This window comes from Pseudophryne corroboree, chromosome 2 (assembly GCF_028390025.1).
Source record: "Pseudophryne corroboree isolate aPseCor3 chromosome 2, aPseCor3.hap2, whole genome shotgun sequence".
Lineage (NCBI taxonomy): Eukaryota > Metazoa > Chordata > Amphibia > Anura > Myobatrachidae > Pseudophryne > Pseudophryne corroboree.
In genome coordinates this window covers 76,283,316-76,299,547 of record NC_086445.1, presented here as the reverse complement: position 1 = coordinate 76,299,547, position 16,232 = coordinate 76,283,316, and the positions used below count along the sequence as shown (strand labels likewise).

The 16,232-nt window shown below is 45.9% G+C and overlaps 1 long non-coding RNA gene across 1 annotated transcript in view; it reads left to right on the top strand.

Annotated features, from left to right (window-relative positions):
* LOC134999610 (uncharacterized) overlaps positions 1–13,370 on the top strand; it is a 57,201-nt gene extending 43,831 nt beyond the window's left edge. Inside the window, exons 2-3 of the long non-coding RNA XR_010201693.1 lie at positions 8,243–8,295; positions 13,274–13,370. This is a non-coding gene — a long non-coding RNA (uncharacterized LOC134999610). The remainder of the gene's footprint in view (positions 1–8,242; positions 8,296–13,273) is intronic.
* The last annotated feature ends 2,862 nt before the right edge of the window (positions 13,371–16,232 follow it).

The window sequence follows — 16,232 nt, the reverse complement described above, 5'->3', positions numbered from 1 at the left end:
TACAGTCCTTTCGGCTTCAGAAAAGCAAGCGGGTCAAAGGCGCTCGCTTCCTTTCTGCACAGAGACAAGGGAAGAAGGAAAAAGCTGCACCAGCAGCCAGTTCCCAGGATCAAAAATCTTCCCCCGCTTCCTCTTGAGTCCACCGCATGACGTTGGGGCTCCACAGGTGGAGACAGGTGCGCGTCTCGGGAACTTCAGGGACCAGTGGGCTTGCCCACAGGTGGATCCCTAGGTTCTGCAAATAGTATCACAGGGATACAGGCTGGAGTTCGAGGCGACTCCCCCTCGCCGTTACCTCACATCAGCCTTGCCTGCTGCCCTCGGAGAAAGGTAGTACTGGCGGCAATTCACAAGCTGTACTTCCAGCAGGTGAAATCAAGGTACCCCTCCTTCAACAAGGCCGGGGTTACTATTCCAAAATGTTGTGGTACCGAAACCAGACGGTTCGGTGAGACCCATTCTAAAATTGAAAGCCTTGAACACTTATATACGAAGGTTCAAGTTCAAAATGGAATCGCTCAGGGCGATTATTGCAAGCCTGGAGAATTTCATGGTATCACTGGACATCAAGGATGCTTACCTGCATGTCCCTATTTACCCTCTTCACCAGGAGTACCTCAAAATTGTGGTACAGGATTGTCATTACCAATTCCAGACGTTGCCGTTGGTCTGTCCCCGGCACCGAGGTATTTACCAAGGTAATGGCCGAAATAATTATCCCGTACTTGGACGATCTCCTTTATAAAGGCGAGGTCCAGGGAGCAGTTGTTCGGCGGAGTAGCACTATCTCGGGAAGTGCTACAACAGCACGGCTCGATTCTGAATATTCCAAAGTCGCAGCTGGTTCCTACGACGCGTCTACTGTTCCTGGGTATGGTTCTGGACACAGAACAGGATAAAAAAAGTTTCTCCCGGAGGAGAAGTCCAAGGAGTTGTCGTCTCTAGACAGACCTCCTAATACGTATACAGGTGTCGGTGCATCAATGCACGCGAGCCTTGGGAAGGATGGTAGCTTCTTACAAAGAAATTCCATTCGCCAGGTCCCATGCAAGGATTTTCCAGTGGGAAAGTGGTCCGGGTCGCATCTTCAGATGCATCGGCGGATAACCCTGTCTCCAAGGGCCAGGGTGTCGCTGTTGTGGTGGCTGCAGAGTGCTCATCTTCTAGGGGGCCGCAGATTCGGCATACAGGACTGGGTCCTGGTGACCACGGATGCCAGCCTTCGAGGCTGGGGGGCAGTCACACAGGGAAGAAACTTCCAAGGCTATGGAAAAGTCAGGAGACTTCCCTACACATAAATATTCTGGAACTAAGGGCCATTTACAATGCCCTAAGTCAGGCTAGACCCCTGCTTCAACACCGGCCGGTGCTGATCCAGTCAGACAACATCACGGCGGTCGCTCATGTAAACCGACAGGGCGGCACAAGAAGCAGGATGGCGATGGCAGAAGCCACAAGGATTCTCCGATGGGCGGAAAATCATGTGTTAGCACTGTCAGCAGTGTTCATTCCCGGAGTGGACAACTGAGAAGCAGACTTTCTCAGAAGACACGACCTCCACCCGGGAGAGTGGGGACTTCATCAAGAAGTTTTCCAAATGATTGTACACCGTTGGGAAAGGCCACAGGTGGACATGATGGCATCCCGCCTCAACAAAAAGCTACAAAGATATTGCGCCAGGTCAAGGGACCCTCAGGCGATAGCTGTGGACGCTCTGGTAACACTGTGGGTGTACCAGTCGGTGTATGTGTTCCCTTCTCTGCCTCTCTTACCCAGGGTAATGAGAATAATAAGAAGGAGAGGAGTAAGAACTATACTCATTGTTCCGGGTTGGCCAAGAAGAGCTTGGTAACCAGAACGCCAAGAAATGATCTCAGAGGACCCATGGCCTCTGCCGTTCAGACAGGACCTGCTGCAGCAGGGGGCCTGTCTGTTCCAAGACGTACCGCGGCTGCGTTTGACGGCATGGCGGTTGAACGCCGGATCCTGAAGGAAAAGGGCATTCCGGAGGAAGTTATCCCTACGCTATTTAAAGCTAGGAAAGAAGAGAACGCAAACCATTATCACCGCATATGGTGGAAATATGTTGCGTGCTGTGAGGCCAGGAAGGCCCCAAAGGAGAAATTTCAGCTAGGTCGATTTCTGCACTTCCTACAGTCAGAGGTGACTATGGGCCTAAAATTGGGTTCCATGAAGGTCCAGATTTCGGCTCTATCGATTTTCTTCCAAAATAGAACTGGCTTCACTGCCTGAAGTTCGGACTTTTGTTAAGGGAGTGCTGCATAGTCAGCCCCCGTTTGTGCCTCAAGTGGCACCGTGGGATCTCAACGTGGTGTTGGATTTCCTGAAGTCGCAATGGGTTGAGCCACTTAAATCCGTGGAGCTACAATACCTCACGTGGAAAGTGGTCATGCTGTGGGCCGTGGCGTCGGCCAGGCGTGTATCAGAATTGGCGGCTTTGTCATACAAAAGCCCTTATCTGTATTTTATATGGATAAGGCGGAATTGAGGACTCGTTCCCAATTCCTTCCTAAGGTGGTATCAGTTTTTCATGTGAACCAACCTATTATGGTGCCTGCGGCTACTTGGGATTTGGAGGATTCCAAGTTACTGAACGTAGTCAGGGCCCTGAAAAGTATATGTTTCCAGGACGGCTGGAGTCAGGAAAACTGACTCGCTATTTATCCTGTATGCACCCAACAAGCTGGGTGCTCCTGCTTCTAAGCAGACTATTGCTCGCTGGATCTGTAGCACGATTCAACTTGCACATGCTGCGGCTGGACTGCCGCACCCTAAATCTGTAAAAGCCCATTCCACGAGGAAAGTGGGCTTTTCTTGGGCGGCTGCCCGAGAGGTCTCGGCTTTACAACTTTGCCGAGCTGTTACTTGGTCGGGTTCAAACATTTTTGCAACAGTCTACAAGTTTGATACCCTGGCTGAGGAGGACCTAGAGTTTGCTCATTCGGTGCTGCAGAGTCATCCGCACTCTCCCGCCCGTTTGGGAGCTTTGGTATAATCCCCATGGTCCTTACGGAGTCCCAGCATCCACTACGGACTACGAGAAATAGATTTACCGGTGAGTAAAATCTTATTTTGTCATGGTGTGGGGGTTTTGTCTTGCATCACAAGGGAGAGTAAAGTAGAAGCAATGCACATCAGCTTCAAAATGTCACCCACACAAAGGAAGCCGCCATTTTGTGGACTGACCTGTGCAGTTTATTTGGTTCCCAAATGTAAACGTGTGGGCCTAATTTTGAGCCAGACGCATCGTCGGCGGCAGTCTGCATACTACCTTATACTAATCCAAGCTTCCATTCATCCATGCAAGCCCCCGGCTGACGTTATGTGGATGACTGGGCCGTCCACCGGTTTTCCATCTGCAGCTTTCCTCATTCGTACCGGGACTTGCGCACTACCATGGATACATTTTTTTTTTGTTGCACATGTACAGTATGCGATTTGCTGTCTATGTAATAAGTCGTGGGGAGAGTTTAAGTACCAACCAATCGGCTCCTGTCATGTTTCAGACACAGCCATGTAACATGGCAGTTAGGAGCTGATTGGTTGGTACTTTATCTCCAGCCACTGTATCTCTCTCTGAGGCTTAGTACATAGATCCCGAAGACTTGATATACCTCCCCCTAGGTGTTGTACTGTGACCGCTGTTTAATAGCGATGTGATGGGCGTTCAGATTGCTCACATTTGCATATCACATGGATGATCTTTAGTTGTGGACAATGTACCAGCCAATCGGCTCCTGTCCTTTTTCAGACGCAGCCTGTAACATGGCAGTTAGAAGCTGATTGACTGGTACTTTATCTCCGTCCACTTTATTTCTCCCCAGTAGCAGGATGTTATGGAGTAAGAGTTCGCCAGACGTGCAGGATGCCGGACGAACTCAAACGTCCCAGTTTGGCCAGCATCCCGCATGTCGGACGAACGTACTCCAGTATGTCCCGCCACAAGGCTTAGTAAATAGACCCCTTGGGGAGAGATAAAGTGGAGTTGTTGCACAAAGCAACAGATCAGCTAATAACTGTCATTTATCTAGCGCAGGATTTGATAAGAAAGTTAGGAGTTGGTGGGCTGCTCTGGGCAACTGCTCCACTTATCTCTCTCCAAAGCATAATACATCTCCTCATACTTACCAACTTTTAATATTTCCTCCCCGGGAGATACCTCGAGAGAAACAGGAGGATAGTGATGGGGTGGGGCTAATTGAGTCATTAGGCGCCACCTACTCAGTACAAAGCTAATGCAGTTGGACACTATTTACAAAGGGGTAGGGTTGAAATAACACAATTAGCATATAACTGCACCATTAGGCCCCGCCCCCTCCACAGGGACTGCAGATTGCCTATATCTATCTCCCGCATTCTGCACACTTCACTAGGTACCCACTCATCTGGGGGGTGTGATTGAATACCCCAAAAATCGGGTGTCTCCCGCAGAAACCAGGAGAGTAGGCAAGTATACATCTCCCCTCTATCCTGGCATCAGTGGGGTCTCTGCCAAATACAGCCCCCTGGTGCAAGCTATACTCATAACTGTGTTTTGTCCATCCATAAAATACAGTGAGAGAAGGCCAGAAAATTACTGGGTTGTTCGTGCATCTTGCAAAGCCCTTGTCTGAAATAACTATTGCATACAACGGTTAAATTATGGATCTATGGACACAACTGTATTGTCTTTTATACAACCCTGCAGTTTGATGACGAATACATTACTGCTTTCTGTTTTATTGTGTTTGGGGTTTTTCTACCATTACTTGTGAGATGGGTTTTTTTTTTAAGTATAAATACGATTTATTTATTGTGTTAAAAAAAAAAATTCAATTTACTCGCCAGCTCTCAAGGATCGTACGAATAAAACTGAAATATTACAGCTCAGCCAAGCCTCGTTCAAGAGATGAGAAATTGCCTTTTTTTTATCCATTTACTTTTATCTTGGCAAAAACTAATGTGAAAATGAGAAATGATTCCCATTAATAAAATTGCTAATTCCTCTTCATGTAGCCCCTTCAAATGATGCAGCTTTCCAGATACCATTTCAGCTGAATAGTTTTTGTTCCGTGACTAACTGTGGGTGTGTACACACGGTGAGATTCGATTCTCACTATGCGACATTTACTGTGGTTGGTATCGCAAGCATAGATGACTGTGCTTGCGATACTGACTATGGGGTGTATTCAAGAAGAGTCGGAAGCTGCCGTCTTGTCGGAAAGAAGGCAGCTTTCCGACTGATTGAGGTCGGAAGGGGTTCCGACCTATTCATTACTGGCAACTTTTTTCCGACAAGTCTGTCGGAAGACTGTCAGAATACACGCGGATCTGCGGCTTCAGCCGATGACCCGCGTGTATTGTCGGAAGCGCGGCCAAACCAGATAGGTTTTAGCCCCGTTTCCGACAATGTCAATTCGTCTTTTAAAGTCGGATTGACACTGTCTGGACCGGGCCAAACCTGTCAGGTTTGGCCCAGCATTGAATAGAGAGCTGTTGGGTCCTTTCAGTCGGAAAGGACCCGACGGCTATTGAATATGATTTTGGCTAAGTGTCAATTTTGACTATACTTTTAAAGTAGATAGACTATGCAGGCAAGTCACTTTTGACTATCTAGCCTTGAGATACCGACCTCGCGGGACCGCGCATTGGGATCGCAAGGTGACTTTCACCTTACGATCTGCACTAACTTTTCTTGCTATTTTGACCATATAGACAAAATCAAAAGAAAAAATCTCTGTGTGTACACACCTTTTAGTTTTGTGAGGTGGCTTTTTTTTATTTAATGTTTGTTTCGTAGAAAGGAGCATGTTATTGCTCTTAATTGAAGTGGCAGTGAATATATTTTAATTGAGAAATTACCATTTTTAATGTAGACCATACTACACAGCCAAACCTATAATATAAAATACATTTTACTTTTCTTTCTGTTTTAAGGGCTGATCTACGAGAAGAGGGTGGTAGTGTTGTGTTTTTGTTGTGGATTTATTTCTTTCTTTTTATGGACCGCACGTGGTCATGGGTTTGACTCCTGAATTGCCCCTCGTCTATATGGAGCTAGTGCAGTGGTTCTCAAACCTCTTTAAATCACGGCGCCCTAAAGTATCAGAATTTTTTTTTTTACAGCACCCCTAGGCCAAAAGTTTCTTATTGACAAATGAAGAAAGAAATATTAAATTAAATTGTGTTTAATATGTCATGCAAGGTTTAATTGTGTAGCGAGGGAAAAAATTTGCTTCTGTTTGTCCACACCAGCACTAGTTTTGTTACTTACATTGACCATAAATGATTTTAATTGGTCCTGGACCAACAACCCAGAGCACCCCTGCAAGTGTCCGGAGGCACCCCAGGGTGTCACGGCACACAGTTTGAGAACCACTGAGCTAGTGTATTCCCCTCCTGTTTTTACGTATTTCCTCTGGGTCTGTATTTTTTTTCCCTTTTTAATACTATACTTCTGTTACAACTATAACCTCCAGCCCTCCTCGCAAAAACAAAATGTCCTGCACACTCTATATTAGAATGCACGGTGCTCCTGTGAGTGCTATTCTTGAATATAAATTAACTCTCAAACTCTTTTCTAAATGTCCCTCGATGCGAGTAAATCTAGGTACACGTCAGAAATAGTAGTCGCGATCTGACTGACTTGGCGATTTACCGAGTGAGGAAACAACCTTGAGAACCTCCGATTTCAGTTAAGCACGCTAGTAAATTAGTGTTCCAGTACTATTATAGGGTAGAAAGATCGCCATGGCGATGTATCTCTGAATCCACATGGATAATTGCGCTTCTGTGGGGTATATTCAATTAAGGTCTTGTCGAAAAGACGGCAGTTTTCGACTTTTTCAGGTCGGAAGGGGGTTCCGACCTATCCAGGCCCCAGCATTTTTATTCGACAAGTCTGTGAATTCAACTTGTCGAATAGTACGTGAATCATCTGTATAGCTGCCGATTTCACGTGCTTCTGGGGGAAACGGGGCCAAATTCGAAAGATTTTGGCCTTGTTTCCGACCATCTCGGTTCGACTTTAAAAAAAAAAAAAAGTCCCCCGTTATCGCGCCCAGTACAGTTGGGTTTAGGCGCGCAAAGCACCTAAACCCAACTAAACTGATGGGCGCAATCGTGAAAAGACCCGATTGGGCGCCCAAACGGGTCTCTTTACGCGCATTTCGCCTCGTTACCTCTGGGGTTAGCAAGCTGAAATGAACTTGACGCGCCCGTCCGAAGCAACATTAGAATAGCTCCGGCCCTTAATCTGAGTTTCTTAATGATAGAGCTAGTAGACCCTTTCCCTTGTGGAAGATGAAGCTATTGGTATCCATTATCCTTGTGTTAGACAGCATGTAATGCATTCAGCCCTTAGGTTGGTTACTCAGTGTCCTTAAGAAGACTCCAGTAATACTTTGTCAAATGTGAGCCCATTGTGGGTTGGTGGTCAGCGGATGACGTAACACAAGTGAATAGAGCATGTGGTTATACGGTCAGGGTATATGGAACCATCCCCATAACTTTACCTACTTTTATTATAGTTTAATAAATGCATAATGTTTAGTGACTGACCGAGGTCTGTTCACACGTCCGGTATTCTAGCATTTGCGCTATTCATACTCATCTACTGTCCTCCCTCATCTGTTCCCAGGTAACCTCCAAGTTTCCCGCCATTCCTTTAGACTGTAATATCATGAGCAGGGTCCTCACCCTCTCTCTGGCAGAGGATCATGGATGCTTTTCCTAAGACCTGTATCTCATTATTGTTGTATCATTTGCCCCTGTTTATGACTGTTTTATCCTATTTTTTTTTTTTTACATTAATATTCATTTTTATTGTTACATATTCTTTTGTAATTCCTGTGTGGTGCTGTGTACACTAAGTGGCATCTTATAAGTAAATGCTGATGATCACTGCCATACCTTCAGACAGTGGCTGGTTATGATAATGTGGCAATTTGTAGTTCTTAGACCCCGGTACCCGCAGCTTATGATTTGAAAAAGCATTTGCCTATTGCAGGTCAGGTCAACTTGTGGCTCTCCAGCTGTTATAAAACTACAAGTCCCAGCATTCACTGCTACAGCTTTGCTATTAGCATATGCTAAAACTGTGGCGGGGCATGCTGGGATGTGTAGTTTCGCAACAGCTGAAGCACCTCAGGTTTGCCAGGACTGGTCCATTGTGGCTATCTTTCTGTGTTCTTTATATCTACTGCAGTTAGACGTTAACCTATTCCCATTATTTGTATTATAGGCTATAGAAGAGACTCCGGATCATTTGTGGAAGATCTGCAGACCAGCTGTGAGGTACGAATGTGTGTATGGTCTGACGCAATGCGAGCATGACTTCTCTGTTGACCCACAACCTGAAGAATCCTCCTCCCCCCCCCCCCCCCCCATCCCCTCCAACACATCATAGTAACCTAGTGATCCCCTTGATTCCTTTCTTTTATTTATTTTTTCTTATTAATATTGATTTGCATTTTAGTGCAGTATAATAGATATTCGAATTCTAACCTAGGTTAGCGCTGGCAGAAACAGAATGTGAAGACTAATGAACATCCGGTTCTCACCAGGGATTCCCGCAAGGAATTTTTAGATTGACTTTTTTGGTAGGTTCGCCGGTGGCAGCGCCCCGCCCTACCCCAAGGTTTGCTGAGATTATGGCAAGTGTAAGGGAAGTGCATGGACCGGCGGCAAAGTAAGGTTCAGGTCAAACTGGGTCAGCTGCTAGCCGAATCTACGTCTGAACCAAAACTGCATGCAAGAGTGATTACAGCAATGGGTCAGTTCCTAGTCACAAGGGACGGGCACTAGTAAGACACAGGAATGCTGGAGTACAGGTAGAAACCTAATACTCTGAGAGAAAATAGGGACCACCTCGTTTGGCAGGGATTTAGATGTTGGGAAATGAAATAAGCCCCTTCTAGAAGATGAATCCATTCTTAATTAGAAAAGTTGATAGCTAATTGTACCCGATCTCCAATAGTATAGCTTCTGTCGGCTGTATATAGCTTGTGAGCCAACAACTTAGAAGTGATATAGTTGTTGTCTATTTCCTCCATGTACAAGGCACTCCAACACTGCAAGATCACAGTGTGTTGCTATCATTTTGCTCTGATCCCGATACAATGTTCCAGAGTCTTGCAAACTTTGTGAATTAAAGAACTGATGTATGGAACCATTTCCTTCAAAATGGAGGTGCACAAAGTTTTGAAGATCGAACATCCCTGCATCAACTAAAGGGTTGTATTGTTTGCTTATCCATTATTGTATTGTGAACATATCTGTATAGGCGCCTGGTGGTACCTGTAGCTATAATTTTCCTTCTGTGTATGACTATATTCTGTTGTGTTTTGGAGAGACACTTCCTCTGGCTACGGGAACTGCAGGGCAGCCCTTGTAATATAGTGGCGCAACACACGGGTCAATTGGACACATTTTTTTAGGTTTATAAAATCCTAAGATTAGTTGTTAGCAGAGAGGCACATCCTTTTTGAAAAATTTACAAAGATCCTTTGAAAATCCTAATAAATGTGAGATGGTGTTGAGGCCAATCCAGGTTTTCCTCCATTTTCCCAGGATCTAACTCAAGACCGGAGGCTGAAATGTGAACGTGCAACTCGGATAGAGAGTGCCCATTTCTTGATAGTGATAGGCCTCGGCTCACTGGCAGTAGGCTCAGGGGGAACAAGAACAGATTTCTCTAGCCTGACCTCTATGGTGCTACTTAGGCTTTGGTGTGTCCTGGCTGCTTGGAAACAGGATACAAGCAAGTCATGGTTCTGCACAGTAGGTAATGGGGCCTATATGTCAAGGGATTATGGGGGCAATTCCCCGTTCTCCCACAGCATGGATCAGGGGTTTTGGGGAAATCGGACATGCTGGAAATCCTCGATTTGCTGTTTCTGACCAAAAAAAAAGATCTGGATTGGCGAGTTGGGATTTTAAACATGCAGTTTTGTTGCCGATTACACACTGTATCGGCAGTCATCACTGTCCGCTGACCTGCGTTCTTGATCAGCATATTGGATCGACGTCGCCTGAACAGGCAATCGGCTGGTTCAGATACAGAAGATGGACATTATAAAGATAGACGGTCATTTGGTCTACAGTAAAAAGTCAACGGGGTCAAAAGGTCGACACACACACACACACACAAAAATGGGTGTTTTTAAACACTTTTACCCCCAATTTGTTGAAATGCGTCCCCTCGTGGGCTCGCTTCGCTCGCCGCGCTTCGGGCTCGGTGGCTCGCTCCGCTTCATTTGCCGCAAGGTTACTAAAGGTAATAGTTTGTGGCATGGATAGTAAATGCAGCAAAAGTTTTAAAAATGTTTTAAAAAACAAACAAAAAAGTGTCTGCCTTTTGATCCTGTCGACCCTATTGACTGTAGACCTTTTTATTGTAGCTCTATAGACCGGATACGGCTCAAAGATGTATGAGCCCCATAATTCCATTTATTTATTAAAACAGATCATTGGGAAGAATTGGAATCTGGAAATGGGTGCTAGCACTAGGAATAATCGGGAACGGTAGCTTACAGAGTGGTGGGGAAGACCAAGGCCCGAGGATAAAACCCCTATAACCTGTGTAAAGAGAAGGGCAGGGTGGTAGAGTAAGCCCATCCCACCCACTTTCACTACAGTTCCCTCCATGTTTTTCTACTTCCACTCCAGTGGCCATAACCCCCTAACACCTGGCCCCACCTGAAAAGTCTCCGCAACCTGGGTGGTCTGGCGGTCTGTCTTGGGCAAGAGCGGCATTCTCCAATAAAGTGAGCGCAATTTGCTTTCGACAACTTTACATGGCGTTATGGGTCATGTGAGCGTTCTGCTATTGCCAAGACTGGCTGTATCTCCATGTGCTGCACCTTCTGCTTAGTGCCCAGACTCCACTCCTGCACTGTTGCTCAATATCTAACTGTGCGTATAGACTACATCTACTGCTCAACACTTCTGTGCCGCAGTCTCCTCGCACATGTACAGAACCCTGGACTGTGGCTTACACCTCACCTGCTGCTTGTTCTCCTGTGTTGTCCCACAGGGGTTAGGCAAGAAGGACTAGCATGTGCAAAGGGGGCTTATTCTAAACCATTGTAGGCACAGACACACAATTAGGCGCATGATTAATGTGCTGAATAGAATGTGCGTATTGATAGTCCATGTATTCCACCTAGATCTGTCATTCATGAATGAGCAAGATAACCATTATTACAAGTGAAACTTACATTGAGTAATCTATTTCTAAGTATGCTGTGCTATGAAACGGTTAATGTTTCATGTGGAGGCGAACAGGAAAATAGAAAATTAGTGTGTAGAATCTGCTGGATAAATGGTACGTAACAGTAAATTGAAGGTTCTTACAGTACCATGGAATTGTTTCTTTTGGTTTATAACATAGCAGTGCGCTCACGGACTGCAAACACCCATTCCACTGTACAGCAAGGTCATTTTGGAGTTGCGTTCAATACAGCCGTATCAGGTCAGAACATCCCTGATCTTTTATTCAACAAGAAATACTGGCTCCTACGTGGCTTTTAATGCTTTACCGGTGCCAAGGACAAAGGACGCGGAAATGCAGCAAGCGTCCTTCTCTTCAGAGCGTGTCTGTAACTGAATAGAGGGACATGGGTTTTGTTTAAAAAAAACAATATTGCTGAGGTAACTCATACGCGTATCCATAACTATGCTGTACATATATCACAAGGGTATTGTAGGAAGCAGGTAGCCTGTGGCTTTTCAGCCGTTGTGAAAATGTATTAATACAGTAAAACATAATAGAAATAGGAATTATTTGATGATTCTTCCAAAGTAGGTAACAATCATGAGGGCTGACGGAAAACTGCAGCATGTTATTGTAGTCCATGATCACTGTCCTTTGCAAGCAACCCCAATAAACAATACTTAAACTACTATAGTACCTGGAAGCAGGTGCAACAGGAGATTGCGGTTATTTCAATTTACCTCATAGTGGTCCCTTTTTTTTTTCTTTTTTAAGCATTTCCCTCCAAAAAAGCCCTTTTGCTCTCACACCCCTCACTTGACTTATATAGAATAGACATATGTACAAACAATGGAGCCCATATTCATGAGTCTGCCACCAGTTGCCATCACTGAGGCATGAGACACAGACAGCAGCCATTTTTGCTCTCTCAGTATGTCCCTGGCTCCCACAAAATGGCTGCCTCCACGGTGTATAAAGCAACGGGTGCACTAGAATTTGTTACATTACAAAGGAGAGCCACTCTTCCCATTTAGTTGTACCGCCTACTGCGCTCTGTACTATGCACACTGCTGACACACATTGTACTTTTAACTATATTTAGAGACATGATTTAAAATTGTTCTGCATTTTTAATGAACTATAAAAAGATGTGGTTAATCCTGCCTTCTACAGCAAGAGCGTGTATGCATTATTTACCTTACTTACGTAGGATTATAGTCATTAATATTAATACAACTCTGCAGGTATCTGTTTATTTTAATTTAAAGGAGGATTAGAACCTAGTCTATAAGTAACTAATTTTATGCGTTTATTCCTTAACACTGTTTGACCTGTTTGTTAAGGTGAATAATTAGAGCTCTGGGAGCAGAGTTAAATTATCCCCTAAACAGCAATGCACAATGCAATGGTATACAGAGAGAATACAAAATATTGAATAACGCAATTACTAATGTGTATCAAAGTGTGTTCATTGTCTGCTTCATAATTTATCATAACAAAGCTTTCCTTCAGTAAGCCTTCACTGCCGTATTCTGATTGTTTGTTTTTTGTAAATGCAAGTTGCCACATTTCATAACAAGTAATGTTGACCATCTGTTGCTAAAACTACAAATTCCAGCATGTTTTAAAAGTCACAGCACCTCCAATTACCAAAAAAGATGCATGAACTTAAATATATACACAATTGAGGGAGACATTAATAATCGGCCAATCAGATTTCACGAAAATGAAGACTTCACTGAGGCGTGAGGGACTTCTAGGTCACACCAGGGTTTACCAAACCCTGCCATTACAGGCCAGGTTTTAAGGACATTCATGCTCGAGTCCACATGGATATCTTTAAAACCTGGCCTGTAATGGCGGAGTTTGGAAAACTCTGGGACACACAAATTCATAAGGGAGAGGTTGCATGTTTGTGAATCTTATAGCACACAAAATGGCTTCCTCCATCATGTGTCTGCATCTAGTACACAAAATGGCTTCCTCCATCATGTGTCGGCACCTAGTACATCTGACATTTTATCCATCATTAATAGTGCTCCATCTTGCTTTTTCTAGGACTCCAGCCCAACAGCTGACTGATACCGCTGAGAGGTTTATTGATCTACTGGCTTGTTGCACAACGTGAATCGCGCAAGTGCTGCAACGCGAGGACGGGACAATGAGGCAGCTGAAAGGAAAGCCTAAGAAAGAATCTTCCAGGGATAAGAAGGAAAGAAAACAGGCGATGCAGGAAGCCCGGCAGCAAATAACTACTGTGGTGCTTCCCACCCTGGCCGTAGTGGTGGTGTTAATTGTTGTGTTTGTATACGTGGCAACACGTCCAAACACTATTGAATAATGCATTCTCCCTTTGTGTGGGTACAAATGCCTCGTGCCAAAAGAACCAAATACAACCTTTTTCTATCTTCAACAGTCAACAATGTGTAAGGGGAATTGGTCAGTCATCAGCAGTACTTTCTGATCGCTTCTGCCTTGTACTTTTATCGAATGTAAAAATGGGGTATGAACAACAGATGTGCCATACATTTTATGAAACATGCAACAGTTGTGCCTTTTTTTTTAAATTGAAAAATAGTTTTTAAACAGACCAGCTTATACAGATAAGAGGGAGGATGGGGAATGTTGGGTGGAATCTTGCTATAATCCTGTACAACGCTGTTGCTGTATTCTGTCTCCGTTGCCAAAGGACTCTTGTGGTAATGTCAATCTAATATATTGTACCCTACAGCCCTGATATTTATTTTTGGAATAAATAATATAACAAATCCTCTTTTGTGGTGGTTGTTTTTTGTTTTTTCTTTATGGTTATTATTTTATTTATTATTATTATTATTTTCTCTAACGTCCTAGTGGATGCTGGGGACTCCGTAAGGACCATGGGGAATAGACGGGCTCCGCAGGAGACAGGGCACTTTAAGAAAGAATTAGGAATACTGGTGTGCACTGGCTCCTCCCTCTATGTCCCTCCTCCAGACCTCAGTTAGAATCTGTGCCCGGACGAGCTGGGTGCACTTTAGTGAGCTCTCCTGAGCTTGCTAATAAGAAAGTATTTTGTTAGGATTTTTTATTTTCAGAGAGATCTGCTGGCAACAGACTCTCTGCTATGTGGGACTGAGGGGAGAGAAGCAGCCCTACTAACTGCGGATAGGTCATGCTTCTTAGGCTACTGGACACCATTAGCTCCAGAGGGATCGAACACAGGAACGCACCCTTGGTCGCCCGGACGCCGCGCCGCCGTCCCCCTCGCAGAGCCAGAAGCCGGCGTGAGAAGCAAGAAGACGTCAAAAGTGGCGGCAGAAGACTCCAGTCTAAATATGAGGTAGCGCACAGCACTGCAGCTGTGCGCCATTGCTCCCACATTAAACCCCAGGTCACTGTAGGGTGCAGGGGGGGCGCCCTGGGCAGCAATTAAGTACCTCTTGGCATAAAAGAGCATATATACAGTTGGGCACTGTATATATGCATGAGCCCCCGCCATTATTTTACACAAAATCGCGGGACAGAAGCCCGCCGCTGAGGGGGTGGGGCTTCTTCCTCAGCACTCACCAGCGCCATTTTCTCTCCACAGCTCCGCTGAGAGGAAGCTCCCCAGGCTCTCCCCTGCAGAATCACGGTAGAAAGAGGGTAAAAAGAGAGGGGGACACATAAATTTAGCGCAAAATCAGTGTATACAGCAGCTACTGGGTAAACACTAAGTTACTGTGTGATTCCTGGATCATATAGCGCTGGGGTGTGTGCTGGCATGGGAGAGCTGGCTGGAGTGACATAGGAGGGTGGTAGCAGTAGTGACACATGGGAGAGCTGGCTGGAGTGACATAGGAGGGTGGTAGCAGGAGTGACACATGGGAGAGCTGGCTGGAGTGACATAGGAGGGTGGTAGCAGTAGTGACACATGGGAGAGCTGGCTGGAGTGACATAGGAGGGTGGTAGCAGGAGTGACACATGGGAGAGCTGGCTGGAGTGACATAGGAGGGTGGTAGCAGTAGTGACACATGGGAGAGCTGGCTGGAGTGACATAGGAGGGTGGTAGCAGTAGTGACACATGGGAGAGTTGGCTGGAGTGACATAGGAGGGTGCTAGCAGGAGTGACACATGGAAGAGCTGGCCGGAGTGACATAGGAGGGTGGTAGCAGTAGTGACACATGGGAGAGCTGGCTGGAGTGACATAGGAGGGTGGTAGCAGTAGTGACACATGGGAGAGCTGGCTGGAGTGACATAGGAGGGTGGTAGCAGTAGTGACACATGGGAGAGCTGGCTGGAGTGACATAGGAGGGTGGTAGCAGTAGTGACACATGGGAGAGCTGGCTGGAGTGACATAGGAGGGTGGTAGCAGTAGTGACACATGGGAGAGTTGGCTGGAGTGACATAGGAGGGTGCTAGCAGGAGTGACACATGGAAGAGCTGGCCGGAGTGACATAGGAGGGTGCTAGCAGGAGTGACATAGGAGGGTGGTAGCAGTAGTGACACATGGGAGAGTTGGCTGGAGTGACATAGGAGGGTGGTAGCAGTAGTGACACATGGGAGAGTTGGCTGGAGTGACATAGGAGGGTGCTAGCAGGAGTGACACATGGGAGAGCTGGCAGGAGTGACATAGGAGGGTGGTAGCAGTAGTGACACATGGGAGAGCTGGCTGGAGTGACATAGGAGGGTGGAAGCAGTAGTGACACATGGGAGAGCTGGCTGGAGTGACATAGGAGGGTGGTAGCAGTAGTGACACATGGGAGAGCTGGCTGGAGTGACATAGGAGGGTGGTAGCAGTAGTGACACATGGGAGAGCTGGCTGGAGTGACATAGGAGGGTGGTAGCAGTAGTGACACATGGGAGAGCTGGCTGGAGTGACATAGGAGGGTGGTAGCAGGAGTGACACATGGGAGAGCTGGCTGGAGTGCCATAGGAGGGTGGTAGCAGTAGTGACACATGGGAGAGCTGGCTGGAGTGACATAGGAGGGTGGTAGCAGTAGTGACACATGGGAGAGTTGGCTGGAGTGACATAGGAGGGTGCTAGCAGGAGTGA